This window comes from Tiliqua scincoides, chromosome 3, assembly GCF_035046505.1.
Source record: "Tiliqua scincoides isolate rTilSci1 chromosome 3, rTilSci1.hap2, whole genome shotgun sequence".
Lineage (NCBI taxonomy): Eukaryota > Metazoa > Chordata > Lepidosauria > Squamata > Scincidae > Tiliqua > Tiliqua scincoides.
The window spans coordinates 82,357,526-82,378,228 of NC_089823.1; the positions used below are offsets into that span (position 1 = coordinate 82,357,526).

Here is a 20,703-nt window from a genome sequence, read left to right on the forward strand (position 1 = left end):
TATCAGGAACTTTCCCGCTCAGCTTCTGCCCGCAGCTCTGCCTGCACCACATCTCATTTGCTTTCCCTTCCCACCCAAGTGAGGGCAGCCCAGGCAGGGCTTCCCCGACCCCCCTCCGAGGGGCTTCCCTCTTCCATCCCAGCTGCTGGGGGGGGAGCAACAGTGTAGTCCGTCGCCACATGCACGACTTATACTTGGCTGCATGCAGTGATCACAGCAGACAACTGTTGCCTCTCAAGTGGCACATGGAAGTTGTTGCCCCCCTAGCCCCTGATGTTGCCCCTCCAGCAGCTGTAGCCCGGTGCTACCCACTGCACCACCTTAGCTATGCCACTGATTCCTATGTAATGTCTTGTGTGTGTGTGTGTGTGTGTGTGTGTGTGTGTATACAGTATTAGTTTCAAAGATCATGGATTAGTCATTAGTCTTATCATTATCATTACATTATCATTATAGATCCTTATCTATGTGGCCTGCAACAGACATTCAAAGGTAGTCTCTGGCATGTTAATTTCATTTCCCTCTGCTTGTTCCCCAACTATAAAAGAATTAATATCACTATTTAAAAGTGATTATGCATACAAGATATGCAGATGGATAGAGCACAGCACAAAACCATTGTCATTGATGCTCTCAGCATTGCCATGAAGCACTGACAAGTGACCAGCAACCAATGCATGTGACTTTGTGTGGTTCCATTAAAAACAAAATTTTATGGCCCCAAGTTCTAATGTAACTGGAATATGCGCTTATTAATAAATATTTCCGATTCTGCACATCCAGGGTTAGGCTCGGCATCCTTTTTCCTTCCATTTTGACTTGATACTGCCCCCCCCCCCATTTTTCCACTCTGCTCAGAGGAAAACCTACTGTGGTTCCAACCCAACTCTGCAAAATTGCTGAACCATAAAAAACACACAACCAAACAGAAATGGCAGACAATCCCCATCCTCCTTCAAACCAGCTACATTTTATTATTTTGCATTAGCATTCAGGTCACATATATCTCCGGATATATAAAGGCATTTTGTTTTGAAGTCAGTAAACAAGAATTTATATGACACAAACATATCAGACTATATATTCATACCCAGTGTTACGGTGCCATAAATGACTAGATGATTTTTGTTATTTCCACCTACACTTTTGTGTAAAGTATCGCAGTACTATACCAATTATCTATAAACAATGATAAGGAACCTTGCTTTCAAAAGAAATCCAAGGTTTTGGGTTGTTAAGGAAGTGCCTTGCACATTAAGGCTGAGTAATGGAAGGTCATGGCCTCAATCTAGATATGCTCACATGTCAAAGACTACCTGGCGCACAGAGCTCAGTGCAGAAGAGTGAAGCAGGTGCACAGATTAGATGTAGATATGGTCAAACCAGCATTTGGAAATGGATAACTACAGTATTAGCATCTGAGGATAGAAGTGACTATCCCATACCTGAGACTGGAGGAGAAAATCCACCCAAGTCATGCCTAGTTTTGCATAGGCAAGTTAATGCACATTCAGAGACAGAGCAATAGGTCTCTTCCTATCCATAGTGGATATTTTGGTCTATGTCAGCTTGTATGTGTGCAAGGTGACAGAGCCCATGAGAATGGGGCAAAGGGGATAATTTGTACCTGGTTCCAGGGTCAAAAAGGGGCCCCAGACATTTCCTGGGATCCGACATTTTCCAATCTCACCTGGACTCACAGCCCATGCGGGATCCTGGAAGTACAACCATGGGTATATAGAGGTGGGCAGCTGCTGCTGCAAGTCATATGCCCCAGGAATGCATACATGACACTCCTGAGCACAGTGTCAGATCTGGGAGGAAACTGGCTTGCTTATAGTAGCTCTTTGGCTTGTGTATCCACTTACCATGAATAAATGTATAGGAGCTCAGGGACACAGCTGCGGGACTACAGCTGCTACAGATACAGGTTTTGGTACATTTTCCAAAACCTTTGGTACATTTTCCATTCTAATGTAAGCCTCAATACGACAGTGCTAATTTAATATTTAAAAGATTTTAGAGAGACTTAGGAATGTTTTTGTGTTACTGTATCTTGCTGGCAATGCTGTGCTACACAGGCAGGTAGACCTGGGTTCCAAAGACTATTCTAGCTGTTGCCTCCCTCCTGTTTTGCTTCCTCCCTGCTCCCATTCTGTCCAATCCCATCACCACCCTCCCCTGCTCTTTGCCCCCTTCCCCTCTGGAAAAGGGCCCAAAAGAAACTATGCACCCCCTGACCAAATTCCTCTCAGAGGCCCTGCAAGGTGATCACCATAAGTGTCCTGAGATTCTGTGCACGTTTGCAAACGTTCAGTCTTGAATGTTCTCCTGCTTTCACTAGGATGGTTCACTGATAAGCTTTAAGTGTACAAAGCAAGAGTATTTATGTGAGTGCTCTTAAGAGTTAAGAATAACGAAGATATGCTCAACAAGATAAGGTACGGAAAGAAAAAAAATCTGTTGCTGGATCAGGCGTTACCACCTTAAGCCTTCTTTGAAGGAATTTCAGCACTAGTCACACCCCCGGGGAAGGGAACTAATGTTACCTTACCCAGACCTCTGCAACTGCCCCCATGAAGGATGCAAATGGTAGACATTTTGGCATTGCTGCATTGGTGGGAACCATAGGATTGGGCTGTTAATCACACACCACACACAAGACATTCATACCTCACATCGCTGGCATGTGATAAGCAAGTGACAAGTAAAAACTTTTGCTTTCACTTTAAAACAAACCACAGATCCCTATTGGGTATGAACATGGATAACTGTGATGTGTTAACTAACAAACCAAGAAACCAAATTATCGATATGGAAAACTGGATATGATTATGATGTGATATGGAAAACCAGAAAAATGGTTTTCCATATCTGTAGAGCTTCCAGGAACACAGCCCCCAAGGAGAATGAGGGTCCCCTGTACAGCATTAGGTAAAAAAAATTGACAGTGCTCCCAGCCAAGCCCAACCTCTCTGTCATCATTCTCCGTGAGGCAAAGGATTGGAAGCCAATTCCGTGCATTCATATTTTTCATCTTGCTGGGTCCTCTTCTGCTTATTTTTTTCCAGCACAGTTACAGAAGAAGGCACACAGGACCTGCCTTGGAATAGTTCCTACTCCATTACTGGGTAATGTCGCTCTTCTAGTTCATCAAACAATGTCTCCTTTTATTGGCCATTCTCAAAACCAATTACTGTCTGCTCTGAGCGTCTATGACATAGACAAAAAATTTACAAACTGACAGGCTCATTGTCAGATAACAGGGTTGCTTACAGATAAAAAAAATAGTGGCGGCAGGAGTGGGGGAGGGCGATTTAATAAATTTAATCTTATGGAATCACGGTCATATATGAGGTTCATTGTTGACTGAAATGTTGTTATCCGGAATATCCGTAGAGGCCAGTAGAGTGGGTCGTCAGCTTGACACGACTCAGAAGAAACCTCCAGGGCCACCAAATGCTTCCAGAATGGCTCCGATTTGGAGCCATTCAGACGCAAGGACAGGTGGGAGGGCTCAGCCTATGACCCACCTCACATGAGTTTGTGACCCACCAGTGGGTTGCAACCTATACTTGCCTTTGGGATAAAGTGAGCCCAGAGCAATACCCTTTACATCTGGGGGCAAGAAACTCATGCTGCAATCCTATACACAGTTTCCTGGGAGTAAGTCCCACTGAACACAATGGGACTTACCTTTGAGTAGACATGCGCAGGTTTGTGCAGTCCACTGTATTATATCCAGAGCTTGAACACAACCAGTGTCACGGAGGCTGATGCTGTACGGGGCTGGGGGGTGGGGTGGGACAAGAACTGGGCATCAAACATTGCACGTTGTCAGTGCTGCTTTCGTCATGCATTGTTCATTTAAATTGTTCCCGTTAATTAAATTTCATATGTTTAAAAGTGGTAGACTAGAATGGGAGAATTTCTATACTCAAACTACCATTCCCATTCTTTCAAGGGGAAGAAAGCCAAAATTCTCACTTTTTGAGTTAACTTTCACAGCTGCAGCACTGCTGAGAATTGCTTTCTGTGTCGCTCCACAATTTAACATCACAAGACAAAGAATCACATTGATGTCAGATTCAAGTTGGAACAGAAGTCAATTTATTTATAAAAAAAAGAACAGAAACTAGTAGCTTTCGCTTGTTTTTCACAGACACACACACACCCTTCTTTCACTTTTCTACTTTTATTTGGGATATACTAAATGTTTCAACCACCACATGAAGGCCCCTTAAAAAACTTTGTACATGACAATGCTTCATATGGGCAACATGCCATTTAAAATCTTCTTACTGTGCAACCTTCCCATCCACAAAATAAATAATGACCAACCTCACATGGCGGTTTGGAGGGAACCTCAATATTGTACCACACTTAAACTACATGAAAAAAAGAGCTATAAAACTATTATTCACACCATAACCCATTCATTAATACCCTGATATTATAATCAATTTATTAATCTCATACCACAAATCATTTGCCAACATCATCTTATACTGTTGTCCATACTGAGAATGGTATTGTGACCAGATCCAACATATACCAGTCCCTTTCCTCTTTAAAACAGAAAGCAATCCTAAGGCCCATCAGAAAGATAACATATTCCTCGATACAGAAACCAGCATCACTAAAGACAGATTATTCAAAATGGTTAATCTATCGCTGAAATGTACAGCTGTGAAGGACAATTTGGTGTGTCCTAGCTACATTCTACAAGGGTCGCCGAGAAAGTAATGCACCACTTTTTTCTCAGCCTACAGTAATGGTACGAATGCGAAACTTTAGATATACATTATTTGAATTTTCAGGAGTGCGCACACAAATTTTTGGTTTCTTCAGACAGATAGCGTAGCTGCAGCAGTGTTTCAAAATGGCGTCTGTAAGTGATGTACGTTACAAGCAGCGTGTCGTCACTGAATTTCTCACTGCAGAGAAAGAAACTGTTGGGAACATTCACAAACGTTTGTGTACAGATTATGGAGAATCTGCAGTCGACAGAAGTACGGTTAGTCGCTGGGCACAGAGGGTGAGGCCATTAGAAGGCGGTTCGGCAGAGCTCCAAGATTTGCAGCGTTCGGGGCGGCCATCCATGGCTGTCACACCTGACAAGACGCAGCTTGCTGATGTGCTCATTCGCAAGGACCGACGCATAACGACTAGGCAGTTGGCACTGAAGCTGTCAATCGGCAAGGGAAGTGTGGATGCAATCATCTGTGCTCTTGATTACTCAAAAGTGTGTGCACGATGGGTTCCGCGCTGTCTTACGGTGGACCACAAATCTCTCAGAAAAAACATTTCTTCTGAGTTGCTGAAACGTTTTGAAGATGAGGGGGAAGCGTTCTTGTCCAGGATTGTGACAGGTGATGAAACCTGGGTTCACCATTTTGAGCCAGAAACAAAACAGTCGATGGAATGGCGTCATCCTCAATCTCCACAGAAGAAAAAATTCAAAGCAACTGCTTCCGCCGGTAAGGTCATGATCACTGTGTTTTGGGACTGTGAGGGCGTCATACTCATTGATGTGATGCCAAGAGGCAGCACCATTAATTCTGAAGCTTATGTGAAGACATTAACCAAACTCAAGAAGCGCTTCCAGTGACTTCGGCGCCATAACAACCCAGGTGAATGTTTGATTCAACATGATAACGCTGGGCCTCACACAAGTTTGAGGACTTCGGAACACATCACTAAACAGGGTTGGACTCTGTTACCCCATCCACCCTACAGCCCTGACCTAGCTCCCTCAGACTTCCACTTGTTTGGGCCATTAAAGGATGCCATTCGCGGAAGACATTTTGAGGATGACGAAGAGGTGATTCGCACAGTGCAGAAATGGCTTCGTGACCAGAACAAGGAGTGGTACCGACAGGGCATACATGCCCTTGTGTCTCGCTGGAGGAAGGCCATAGAACTGGATGGAGATTACGTGGAAAAATAGGGAGTGTAGAAGAAACATCATTCTTTCTTGTGCGTAAGTTTCATTGTATTCAATAAATAATTGTTGAAGAAAAAAATGTGGTGCATTACTTTCTGGGTGACCCTCGTATAACCGATCACTAGGGTTTGCATCACCTGGTCTGACAGCTCAAGATGGATCTCCTCCCATACCAGACCATGACCATACAGAATAAATTACAATACCATAGGTAAAACCTAAATGCAGTGGCATCACTAGGGTTGGTGTCACCCCCCATTAACTAAAAAAAATATGTAACAGTATAGGGGCGCAATCCTAACCCCTTATGTCAGTGCTTTCCAGCACTGGCATAGTGGTGCCAATGGGACGTGTGCTGCACCCTGCAGTTGGGTGTCACTCACAAAGGCCTCCTCAAAGTAAGGGAATGTTTATTCCCATACCTCAGAGCTGCATTGCCCTTATGTCAGTGCTGGAAAGACCTGACATAAGGGGTTAGGATTGCACCCTAGGTCACCCAACAACTCAGTAACCAACACAAAACTAGTGATGGCACTCACACAACTGAATAAGAGTTCTACTATTAGCTCTGATACATGGAAATGAGAGCTGACTCATACTAAGATTTTATTGTTTCTTTGCTGTGTCATAACAACACTTCACTGGCTCTTGGAACAATCAGTCTCACTGGTCAGTTTTTAGTTAGAGAAAAAACTTTTTGTTATATGAGGAAGTTGCGTTTTCCATTTGTGGTTATGTGATCATAACTTTAGATAGAATATAGGTATTTCATTGTGGTTTGTTTCACTGCATTCTGCTTTAAATTACATATCAAATGATATATAACATGATGGTATTATTCAAAAGTACCAAGAATTCACAATTTTGGCCTGTAGTGGTGTCACCCCCCCTCCAAGTATGCCATCCAGTGTAGTACACCCCCTCCACACCCCCTAGTGATTCCACTGAACTGATCTAGCCAGTACCTCACATAAACTGAGAGTATACCTTAGAATACACGGAATAGTTCTGCATGTGAACCAGAAACCTGAGCAATCCAAAGGTGTTCCCAACAGAGATACAGAAAAAATTATCTCAAAGTAGAGAGGTTTTCAAGTATGAAAACGTGTGTATTTTGAGAAACTAGTGCTCTTACAGAAAAGAGATGTTTATATGCTGTATACTGTATGAATGCATATATACACACGGACATACCAATATACAGGTGCTATGTCCTGCAAAATTATTATAGAAAATAGTCAACCTTAACTGCCAGAAATTTAGGAAACACTGTTCTAAAGGTTAATGCCAATTTCAGATCTTAGTGGTGTACATTCTTCTCCTCCCTTTTCCCTACACTTAAAACCTATTAGTTTGCTTGGTTTATTTTTCAGTCCTCAGCTGGTTTTCTTAATGACATCAGTCTCCAGCATTTAAAGTCTGAAAGCACAAGTGGATCTTTTCCAATTCCCTCTGCTCCACAGTGAAAAGGGTTTTTGCTGTATTGATCTTTTCTTCTTGGCACTTTGCTAAGGAGAAAAGAAAGTCCTCTTAATTAGTATGATTGTGTTGTATTCTGTTCCATGACCTACTTCTGAGAGACAAGCAACTTCAGTGACTCTTTTAAAAAACAAAAATGTAAAAAATCCTAAACTATTAAACTGAAGAATCAAGGACTGGCAGGAAATATAGAAATCGCGTTAGGGCTATATACTTGGTATAAATTAAGTACACCATTATTATGAAGCTGAATTTGGGCAATGTTTCTACAGTGGATAAACATGAAAATTACAGCAAATGCTTTCATGGAATAACCTGTTTACATTCACTTATGGACTGACCCTGTATACATAAATAATCTGATTTATATCACAGCCAAAGCTGCAGACTCTTGTTTCCAAGAACAATGACTTCCTGAGTAGATAAGAATGACAGCATCAAGCTGTCAGATTTTCAGCTATGAAGTCTTCAATATGATACTGGTGAAAAGGGGTTTGTATATTAAAATAATTTGACTTTATTTGCAAAAGCAAATAATGCATTTAAGCAATATTAATTGAGCCATCCAGGTCACAACCTTGTAAAGTGAATCAAGTCACAGAACTAGATGTTACCTTAGTGTGTGTTCAGAAACTTCAGATTATCGAGATTACAGGAATGCAGGAGTGGATGTTTACATGAAAGGATCACAGGGAAGAGGTAAGCGTGTTTTAAGTCCTGCTGCAGCCACAGGTTTTTTCTCGTAGATGCTCCCCAGGAATGTTCCCCCCCCCCCCCCGTACAGCTACCAGCTGGAAGGAGGAGGCAGGTGGGCGCAATTTATAGGACAACCCTTGCCAGTTTGGCACCTGGTCTAACACACTGCCTGAAGCTAACTTTTCAAGTGGTCTCCAATTAAGAACAGAATTTTAAATTGTAATTAATCATTTAATATTAAGGACACCAACATTAAATAAAAATTCAAGCCGAAGAGATGGGTCCCTTCTACCCAAGTTCCAGCAGCAAGAATTGCAGAACTGAATAGTCTTTTGCCAAACATCCCCGGTACAAGGTCATTGGCTATAAATGGGCCACAACTGTTATGGAACATTACCATACTGTAATGGGTGTACTTTAGTGCAGACTTCTTCCTTAGACGAGATAATGCAACATTGCTATTGCCATTCTTTTTGTACACAAGTATGCCATTTCTTTGGGCTACAGACTCCAAGCTGCAGATCATTTCCAGCCAATTCTAGCTTATCACCATTGATGCCTGAAAGGAGTCCCAGAAGCTCTGAATTGCACTGCCCACCCCAAACCAGTCAGTCTTGAAGTTCACTCTGTGCTCATTGCTAAGGGGGATCCCAACCAGCATGCCCAAACTGAACAGCTTCTGGAGATCAGTCAGGTCTGTGAACAATTTCACGTACCTCAAGGTACACATCAGTTGTCCTATTTTGAGCCCTGACCTGCATTAAAACTGCCAGTTGTGACTAAATTACTGCACCATACCCTTCTACAAACCTGAGTAGGTGAAAAAGTTCACAGCCAATCAGTTAAGGAGCAAAAACTTCATACTCAGCCCCATAAGGCAACCAGGTAATCTCAGACTGCTTCTTCCGAGGGGTGGGTAGGTTTTTTCCCTCTTTGGAGCCAAACAAGGCGCATTTCCCTCTTAAACACATGGAGGTTGTACTTGCAGTCATCTCCCTCACATCTCCCTCTTACACACATGAAGGTAGTACTTGCGGTGAGATTAGGAATGGATCTTGAGCTTTACCAACTCCTTTCTTGGTATCCCTTTAACACCACACATAATGTACTGATCTGGGAACTGCCATATTTATTGGAACAAGAGCTGTCCCAATGCAGTTTCTGTTTAAAAGAAGAGAAATAAGATGGGCCATGGAAACCTTCAGGGCCAACCTGGGATCTGCTCTGGTTCACCACAACTATAGGCTTAAAAAGTATAAGTATAATGTAATCAATATGCTACATCCATCATGAAAGAAACGTTTACACAAATCAAGACTTGGGTGACCCACAATGTAGAGCAACATAATAAATATGTATATATTTTTTAAAAACCAAGGTGAATAGTGATCCCATAGTAATGCAGATAAGGTCCATTATGATGGCATCATTAATGCAGCTGTCATATCCCGAATTTTGGTTGTTACTTTGCTGGTTCACTGTTCTACATTGTATTGCTATTCATAATGAAAGAAAAGCAGTAATAATACAGTGGACCCCTGCTTTACAATAGGTTCAGCATACGGTCAAATCACTTTATGGTGGATTCTCCACAGTAAAGCAAGGTTCACTATAAGATAAGTTATTCATTTTATGATGAGCTTATGATTGCCATCAGCAAGATCTCCTGGGTGATAGGTAAGCCAAACAGTGATGCAAATGCAAGCGTTTGGAAGTGTCTCAGTCAATAGCATGTTTTAAACATTGTGGTTGTGTGTATGGTGGGGAGGATATAGCCTTGCAATTTATGTTTTGTAATTATGATATTGTGTCATCTGATATGGCCCCTAATGAGCACATTAGCTCACGTTTTGCATTAGCTCACTTCTTTTAACTCACATTTTAGAAAGGGAAAAAGTTTAGTTCTATGGTAGAAACTTCAACTTCCAAGTTCTCAGAAGAAATTACCAAAAAATAAGTCTTATTGGTTTTGCATTACACTATTTTCACAGTACAATAGTTATTCTGGAATGGATTACCAATGTAAAGCGATGGTCCACCGTACTTTATATAGGATGCAACTCACAGGGAACTGTCTCAATCATTCTTCCAGCTCCACTCATGCTGGACTTCCCAGCCGTAATAACAGTTTGTGAGGACAACCATCCATTCATGCTCTCTCCAAAGTGAGTTCCAGAGCCTATTTTTTTTTCTCCTTAGACCACCCAATCAGCAATCCCACCAACCTCAGTTAACTTAGTCCTCTACCTGCCCTGTTTGCTCCAAAGTTTGACAACTCTTATTGAAGGCCTGCCAACTGTACATCTCCCACCTGCTTTCTCTTTCCTTACACACAGCCTTTGAAACAGCCACATCAGACTCACTAAGAATCTTATAAGCCTTTCCTTTCTCCCAGGGAACCACCACAATGATAGGATTTGTTTCCAGCAGAATTGAAAGCCTGTTAGGGTCATATTAGACTTCAGTGCATTTGTAAATGGATCATTAAAGCATTTCGCCTCCTTCAAAACGAAGAAACACAAAACAGTTGCAACTAAAATGTAAAGTAAATGTGAAGCAAAAGAAAGTTCTCAACTCTATTGTTCTTACATTGTTAGTGAGAAGTGCAATAGGATCCTAAATTCACATGAAACAAAATCTGCTCCAGTCTTCCATTCACATGTTATGCCAAGACAATGCAGCATAAAATAATACAGTTCTCCAAGAATATTACAACATAAATAAATTCTAAAGTAGTCTCCTGGTCCATTTGTCATAACATATTTGAGGTGATTAGAAACATTAACCCACATACATTGCAACAGTCCATGGTCACTTCCATATTCTCAATCTGCCATGCAGCCTTGAGGAATCTGGCAAGTCTTTATGACAGCTGTGGAATAAGGGAGGGCACAGACACAGCAGTCATCTTTGCCATTAAACCTATCTGTGACACCTGTTAATTAGCACTGTGGGTGGCTGACATGCTCTGGGCAAAAGGATCAGGAACTAGATAATCTGACGCCTTGATCTCTGAACTGCACCGCCCATTACTGAATGTGAAATATGGAGGAGAGTTGTGGGGGGGCTAAGGAAGGGATAGGGAGAGGGTGAAAGAGTCACCAATAAGAACTCAACTCAAGTCAACTCAACTCAAAGAAGTCAACTCAAGTTGACCGCAAGTATCCTAAGAATTTAAAACAACCCAGGACTGAATAATTATTAATAATATAAATTGTTTTTAGAGCAATATGTTGTACGCTACTTCATCCACCTCTGTTTAAACCAAAGAATCACTCAGTCAAGTCAAAACCTATTTAAATGCTCATCAGCTTTAATATTTTAGACCACATTTTTTAGCAGCTACCTGCTTAACCAGGCAATTATTGTGCTAACTGTCAAATAATTAACTTTCTTATATTGTGAAAGGCAATCAAATTCTTTTGGGGCAGAGCAATTATACAGACTGTCCCGGGTGAACGCTCTCATCCTTGGGTGGCTTGGTTGTTCGCATCAAACGAGGATCATTTACACAAATCAGAAGTACAATGTGCAATAAAACAATGATTTTTTTAAAAAATCATTGCTATATGGTGAGAATAATCAACACTTGATACTAGCAGTGTTGTTTAATGGGCATGCTATCCTTCGCAGGGGTTATCAGCATGGGAGTTTGCCTACCAGAACCTACACTTATTCACAATTCACAGGAACGGTTTAACGGGTTTAACTCAACAACATTTACATTGCTTAGGCCCACAAAAGTAATGCATTGTATTTCAATGCAGGAAAAAAATAGTAAACAAAATATGAATAGGGAAAAATCCAGCACAAGAATTATGCTAAAAGATGGCAGAAATACATAAATGGGTGCACAGAATGGTGAACCATGTATAAACTGGTTTCTTAATCCAGTTTACCACAACAGAAAAAAACCCTCATATTGCTAATCATCAACTACACCATTGTTTTTATTCTAGTATATATATCTTGTTGTTTTTTTTAAAAAAAGCTTCTTTTAAAAAAAGGAACTTTAATCTGGCTGCATAGAATGTCTCATTTGGAAAGATGCTAACATTTGTACAATTTACAGCACAATCCTAACCCCTTATGTCAGTACTTTCCAGCACTGGCATAGTACTTTCCAGCACTGGCCAATGGGACGTGTGCTGCATTCTGCAGTTGGGTGGCACTCACAGAGGCCTCCTCAAAGTAAGGGAATGTTTGTTCCCTTACCTCAGAGCAGCATTGCCCTTATGTCAGCGCTGGAAATAATTTTCCATGTCTAGGGCATCACTACTCCTTCTGACACTCCCCAAATGTAGGCATTGCAAGCATCAGCTACTCTCCCCATTCCCAAATGTAAGACTCATTTAAATTTCATCAGAAAATACAACAATTGGCATGGCACAGCATAAATCCAGGTCAAATTCATAGGATGAAGTAGGTTCAGATTAGGTTATCATATCTTCTCCATCCCTTTCCATATCTCCAGTAAATCCATTCTAATGGAAGACAGAAGTAGGAAGGCTTTAACCTCTGACCATGGATCAGAGGTGAAAGATTACAAAATCTCTACTATAAATTATCATTACTTCACTTGCCCATACATGAAAAATCCATAACCACATGCACCATCTCCCCATATACTGTATAGTATACACTTCTTTTTTGAGGAGGGTTAATTATCATAGTTTGTTACTTCAAAGGAAGTTGAAGCTGAAATGAGAACAAACCCTTTTAAAAGTAGGTCTGCTCCAAAAAATAAAACAGCAAGACCACCTATTGTAGACTTAGCAAGAAAACGAATTGAAAGCAACTTCTATATGGAAGGAGACAAATGGACACAGTATTAACAAAGATTCTGTTGGTATGTATATTCATTTTTAAAGCATCACTTACAGCATTATCATTCTGAGCTAAGGCTACTATGGCTCTCATAAGAAAAATCTTTATCAAATTGTAGCATTCTTAAAAAGATGAGCAAACAGCTAACCCTTTACCCAGTGGTGTCCCTAGGGTTTGCCATCACCCAGCATGGGAGGCCAGCATGTCACCATGATGGACTCCTCCCATGCAGTGGGTGGGGCGACGCCCCAAGCAGTTGGTGTGGTGGTGCACCACTGCCCCACCCCATTAGTTTTTTTTACTATAACATTTGATAGAATAGAGATATTTCAACGCAGTTTGTTTCATTGCATTCTGCATGAAATTATGCATTGAACAATATATAACATGATTGCCTTATTCAAAAATACCAAGATTAAAAAAATTTGGCCTGTAGTGGTGTCAAAACCCCACCCCCGTGCGCATCACCCAGTGCAGCCCACACCCACCTAATGATGCTACTGCCTTTACCACGTGGTAAACTGGTTTCCTGTATTTACCTAAAATTTGTCTAATTTCCATTGTGAGTCTTGAAATTGCTTTGCATAGGAATCAATTACTCAGGCCTGTGCAAGAATAAGATTTACTAAGTATAAAAATGGTCCCTAGTCTCAACAAGTTTAACGCATACTGGTCTGGCTGTTCTATTGCACATTGATCAAGATGGCTTTGTTACAATGCTGTTGTTTAATAAATAATGATGTTGATAAATGATACTGAAGTTTGTTTTATTCAGGAAAGTCTATTGTAAAGTGACTTAAATGTAAAGTGAACCAATTGTAAAGTGAGGGGCCACTGTTCTGTTGATATAGTCTAGAATTGCCCTTATGTTCTTTGCCACTACAAATTTAAATTAAACCAATCCTATAAAAACATACCATGACACGAATATACAAACGCACCACCTCATACCTTATGCAAAGCTATCAAATGCCCAAATACTACTTTACAAACTGAAATCATCCATGAAGGACAGAGAAAGAATGTGTTATTCATGAAGAACAGGGCACAGTGCTTGCTACTCAAAGCCCACTATGATTTTTAGCAGTCCTTTGTACTTCCGGTTGACACATTTCTGTGCTAAGCTTTCTTTATATCACAAAGTATTAAGTTGGATTGTGCTTAGAAGATAAACTATTCCAACAGAAACACCAATTAGCTTGCACCTCAGCTCTTTTTGGACAAATATCAAATGAACACAGTGTCCATGCAATGTTGAGGGGGCCCCAAAAGCACACCCACCCTACAGTATATAGGATTTGTCTGCACTAACAAACACTGCGCCTTTGGAATGCTGGGCAATCAGCAGCCCAGATCACAGGAAGGAGGCCCTTCGGACACAGTATTTTTCAGTGCAGACAAACACGGCATGCATAGGAGGCAGAGGCAGTGCTTAGCTGGCATAGTCTCTCTCTCCAGCATTGCATGGACAGTATCTTCACAATGTTTGCCTAGTCAGGGTTCTTCTCTTTCTTTAATTAAGCGATTGTTAAAACACATGAACTTTAACAATTTGAGAAATTCAATATTCTTATGTGAGAAAAAGAAAAACTATTTTAAGATGCCTTGATAAAAATATGATAAAAATAAAAATACGAGAGATTATTCTGTTTATCAGATCTAGAGTAAAAACCTAGAAATCAGATATTCACCAACAGCATTAAGAACCAGAGACAGTCAACATGAAAAAACAAAATTTCCCGACACTGATGTAAATAGGAGTTTGCACAAAAATAAAAAGACACTTTCCCCACTGGGAAAGTTAAAAAGGCATTATTGTGTCCCAATATTTAGGAGAAACCTTATTCTATTGCTTCAGATGTTTGTTCATTTTCATCTTACCTACTCAGCTGAAGACTAGAACAATATATCAAGCCCAAATTTCACCACGTCCTGAACTGACTACTTATACCCTAGACTCTTGTCAGGCACGCAATGTTTATGAACTTTGTTGACATGAAGGCAATTTGATATTATATCCCCAAAACAATATGGTCACCACCTTTCCTTTGCACTTGAAAAATCAGTCAAATACATGGCCTGATAGCTGTGAAACGGTATCAAAGTGGCTTCTCACAAAATATTTTGGACTCAGGTACAGATACCAAGTACAATATACACATGCGCTATATCAACTGTAAGAGAGACATGTGCTCTTATAAGCTACTTTTTCCTTTAGCCAATACTATTCCCCCTTTTCTATGTATTTTAAAGTGAAAAGGAGCAAGAAATACATGCATGTGCTTCACAGCTAATGCAGCATTTGCATTTTATATTTGGTTACCTATACCCAAGTACAAAACATTGGGCAAGAAAAATTGCACACTAATTACACACAACTTACTTGTATGCAGCAAGGAAAGATATTTAAAAAACAAAACCTATTACCTAACATACTTCAGAAGATTGAACAGAAGATTGAACAATAACAGAATCACTTCATTGCCAGAATATATATAATGCTAGCCATTTAATTTTTCAGTTCCATTGTCTCAATTTTTAAGAGCAATCAGATTCTCTTTTATTGATGATGTTTGTTTTTATAATAGTCTCAGAGATAGCAATTGTCACAATTTAGCATGCTTAAAAACTGAAAAAGTTAGCTGACATAGGCATGTAAGCGGTCAAGAAAAAGTGCAGAAAAGCACATTCTAACACAGTTCCAACTCTTCTTCTGCTTACCTAGTCGCAAGACCTCTGAGCTGTTGAAGACTGCTTCTTGCAGGCTGCTAAGAAGAGGCTGGGGGTTTGAGTTACCATGGAGATCTTTACATTTGACAGTGGAGAAATCTGGAATGAAAGGATCCCACTGTCAGTCAGATCAAGTTTGCATTAAAAGATAAGAATATAGCCACTTTCTTCTTCAATATACCAGCCATTACCCATATCATCCAGTTGCCCAAGGGGCATTAAAAAAAACTTACACATTCATAAATTCCTCTCAACAGTGTGGCCATGGAGGATCAAAGCCATGATCCTACCTGCAAAATACTAACACAGCGAAGTGGCGAGACAAACACTCTGTATCTCTTGTTCACTTCTTACATTATCCTAGTGCCATACAAGCCATGACTTGGTTGCACATCAATAGGGTATTATGGTAAAGCCTAGAAAGGCTCCTTCCACATGTCTTCTGAAAAGCAACACTGGCTTGTAAAAGAATAGCAGTGTGGACTTCCCTTAGGTGGTTCACACCTTCTACTAATACCTGACAATGCAGGAAGGCAGCATATGGCAAAGGTTCAACAGAGAGAGGCCAAGAAGAGTGGCTTGACAAGCAATGTCTTCTACGTTCAATACCCAGGCTATCTAGTTGAAAGAAATGTGGGTAGTAAGGGGGGGAAAGACCTCTGCCTGAGTCTTTTTAGAGGTACTGTCATTGAGAGTAGACTGTACGAGGCCAGACGGATAGCTAGATTGAACTTACTTAATAAAAGCTGCATATGTGCATCTATTCATCAATATAATGAAAGAAGGACTGGGCTGAATATTATTTGAAAAGGATGGGGTGAACCAGAAGGCAATGAGGTCAGCACATTCACATGAATTGTTGCTGCCCGGTGTCTCCACTTCAGGTCCAACTCTCAGTTGCCCATCTAAATCTATCTTTACAAGCATTATGGATCATCTTAATCTGCTGCCCAGAATTTTACCAGTTCTCATGTTAGTTGGAAGTGAGAAAAGCATACTAATAAGGCAACCCATATCATCACATATCTTATTCCCTCTTGATCATATTTTAGGTCTCATAGTACAATGAGAAATTAACACCACAGTTGGATTCTGGAATAGCTTTCCTTTTCACAAGAGTAGAAGATATTTACCACAAAATCCCAACACAGCAGAGCAACCTGCTGCAATATTCAAATGGGGAAGAGTTGTAGAGAGTGGTTTTGAAAGAAGAAGATCCCAGATTCAAGTTCCAGCACCTTCAGGAGGTGCAGAGAAAGAATCCTACCTGAAACCCTGAAGAACTGCTGTTGGATGGTGTTGACAATACTGAGTTAGGCAAACCAGTGACCCAACTAACTTAAGGAAGTTGACCAGTGACCAGTAACACCAGTGACCAGTGACCCAACTAACTTAAGGAAGCAAGCATTTAGGATTGTGGTGCGTGACTCATAACACATGATTTTTAACAATATTTTTAACTAAAATGTCATTAAAATACAGAAATGCAGTAATAGCCACATTGCAAAAGTTCTTCAGAGATAGTATACTACTTAATTAAGACAGCTTGCTATGTTCCTAATATTAGACATTTTTGTTGTGTCTTTTGGTAAAACTTGTTTAAAAATAGTTTTGACTTTGGAACATTCTCCATATGTTGTATGACCTCCCAAATACCAATCAGAACATCATTTCATAGTTTTTATCCCTCCAGTTTGTGTTTCATAAATTCAGCAATAAAAAAATAAAGTATTAAGATAAAAGAAAGCATCCCATGGACCCACTGTGTTTCTATGATAGTTTTACAATCTTTTTCCAGAATTTGGCAGTTATGCTAGAAGCTTTCAAAAAAGCATGAGACAATAGCTATCATAACTTTCCCTGTTTTACATCCTATCCATAAAATTTAAATTGGAAAAAAAATGGGGAGAGAAAAAAGTAGCAAATCAATGTGTGTGAAACCCTGTTCTGTTCATTCTCCTATTCACTGATATTATTCATGGTCCCTGATGAACTCTTGCAATGAGGTTAATATTGCACTTCCATATTTTAATGACATTTTAGTTTAAAATGCTGTTTAAAAGCGCAGGTTTACTGGTCATGCAGCACACTCAAGCACAGCACAGCAGCTGGATGAACCTGGAGAAGCCGGCCAGGAGCTGCGAGAGCTCACACCTCTTGCCTCTCAGTGAACCGGCAAGGAAGCACACTAGCAGATCTTGCACTCCTGCAGCAGCATGCTGACTGAGGCCCCATTGCTGGAGCTTGCACAAGGCCAGGAGGCCCTGTAAGCTGCAGGAGTGCACTCTCCTTTGCCAGCTTCTTGGGAGAGGCCAGCAGAGCACAGACACATAGACACATAGGGCAGTTCCTGTGTGCATCAAGCCACAAGAAAGCCTGGCAGAGCACAGACATGGCAGGGCAGCCCCAGTCTAGCTTTCGGCCTGCAGAAGACTGTTCAGGGGGAAGCAGGAAGAGGTGGCACAAAGGACACAAAAGATGGAAAGGTGTAGGGCCCTTTTTTGAAGCCACAGCTGCTGGAAAGAGGAAGTGGGCCAACAAGGCTTTTTCATGTCACCCCTCCCCCCATGGTGTCACCCGGTACAGCCCACACCTCCTGCGCTGCCCTAGTGATGCCACAGCAGCAGACTAACTGCTTCTCTGGCATGGTTCATTAATTTACCATAGCTTACCATGATTTGGCACATATGAAATAAAATTGCCAGCATAACAGAATAAATACTAGGCAGAGAATCACCTTCAGCTATTTAATATTATCATTATTGGCAGGGTTTATTAATTTATTCAAATACATAAAACAAAATAAAAATAAATATCCTTACTGGTCCTATGTATTTCTTTTCTATATTGCATGATTGTACATTAAATACAACCTCCAAACCTACAACCTGTTTAAACTCTCCTATTTATTTTGAATTTCCATTAAAAAAAAGTAATTGTTATCTTCTATCATTGCAACATTTTAAAATAACACTTAATTAAGATGTCACATTGTACTCCACAAGGCAACATCATGCTCAATGTAAGTTTATTTTGTTGCCCTTTTATCTTTCCTTTCACTGCCAACTGAAAAAAAATGTAACTGCCAACCTGGAAATGCTTCAGCTATATTAGATACCACTATGACACATCACAAAAAAGTCCTCTGATTGACTATTTCATAGGATTTATTCATAATACATATAAGTAGTAATTATGGTAGCAAATTATGATGGCTGATGCATCATCTGACATGTAAAACTGTCAGTTTGCCCAATACTTTATGCATCACAAAACTTGCTCATGAGCCTCCATTATAGGATGGCTCAGAACCAATTTAGTGTCAAAAGGGGGTTATACAAGAACCTCTTCAGAACCAGGAACTGAATTTCTCTGGAAATGTTCAAGTCAGAGCTGGATATTTGGAACTAGCTTGTACAACAGAAGAGGCAAAAAGGAAAGTCATTTTGGGGAAGCTCTATTGACCCTTCTATCTAGAGCCTGTTATCTTCCCTAGGCTGTGCACTGAAGTGTGCTGCCATGTATCAATTGTTCTCCTTGACTGGAACAAGAGAGAGGTAACAACATGGGCTCACATAAGGCACATGGAGCACGTTTTGTGATACATAAAGCACTGGCCAATCTAGCTGTTTTATGTGCCAATGCCTCATCAAGCCTTTCTCTGTCTCTTGTACCTGTGAAAATGTGACCACAGATGGAGGACAAAGAAACTGACTTTGACTGCTAAATTTATTTATTGTGCCTGTGTGAAGGAATTTTGTCAAGACTATAAGACAACTACCAGCCATGTGCTTAAGGGGACAAAAAAGGCACAGATAGCAGACAGAAAATTTAGGAATGTGCATGTAGCCTGGCATGGATGCAGTATTTCAACCTACTACTGCTACTCCTAAGCTTCTGGATCCAAGGTACTGTACTAACAGGACCTCATCCCTGATTAATTCATCCATTCACTTGGATCAAGAAGCTTCCCAATTGCAAGGTGACATTGATAGCCTTGTCTTGATGCTTACTCTGAGCTGTGAGAATGCATGCTTATGGGGGTTGGGGTGTGGGCAAGAGCCCACAAACATGCCTGGCAGTGATGGTCTTTTGCTGCACTGCTGCTCCCTACCTCTTCCGGGTAATCCATGATCGATGTGGTGACACCAGGAAATGCGACAGCAGTGGTCTGTCTTCTCCCAGTTCCATTTTACAATTCCCATATATTCTGTCCCCCAACATCACTTTGGGGTAAGTCACCTAGAAATTGTTAAACAGTGCTAGGGGAAAGAAAGAGGGTGGCCCACTGCTACTGCTTGCTCCTTACTGCCTTCTGGTAAGTATCCCTTTGGGTGCCCAGCCATGAAAGTGAACTGGAAACCAGGGTACAGATGGGTGTGAGCCCACCACCACTGTCACTATAAGTTGAATGTGGAGGGCTGAATGAAAATTCACTTCTGTTTGCTGGTTCCCAGATACCATGAGAGATTAACTGGCATACGCATGTGCATCAGCCACAAAAGCTAGAGTCATCACTGATAAGGAAAGCTGTGTATCTCTACAAGAGGAAATACTATCAGAACAGTAACCACAGCTCCATCAGGGGCGGATCCAGTGTTTGTGTTTCGGGGGGGGGGGGGGCATGAGTACTACCGTAACTCAGGTCAACCAGGAGAGCAGACCTGGACTCCAGGTTGAACTTTGGCCTCCTGCCGAGGTTTGCTAGGTAGACCTGGGCTCCTGCCCAAACTTGGGAGCCCAAATCTACCTACTAGGTAGACCTGGGCTCCCATTCTGACTGGCCTCTGGAGTTGCTTCTTCTAGGCGGGTAGACCTGGACTCCCAGCAATGCTTGGGCTGCTCCTAATCCCAGCAGGCACCCTTCCTTGCTGGCACAACAGTTTGGGGGGGGCACGCTACCATGGCCCCCCCTTGGATCCATCCTGAGCTCTGTACCTAGCTGATTTAATCACAAACAGGTCACTACTAGTTCTATGGGGGGAAAAACACAAAAGAAACAACATGCCCAGTTTCTGAAAACC

General features: G+C 41.1%; 1 protein-coding gene across 4 annotated transcripts in view; it reads right to left on the bottom strand.

Annotated features, from left to right (window-relative positions):
* TBL1X (transducin beta like 1 X-linked) overlaps window positions 1-20,703 on the bottom strand; it is a 160,366-nt gene that overhangs the window by 41,150 nt on the left and 98,513 nt on the right. For all 4 annotated transcript variants that reach the window (XM_066620350.1, XM_066620349.1, XM_066620351.1 and 1 more), the window contains exon 3: window positions 15,671-15,778. The gene's annotated coding sequence lies outside the window, so the exon portion shown is untranslated. The remainder of the gene's footprint in view (window positions 1-15,670; window positions 15,779-20,703) is intronic.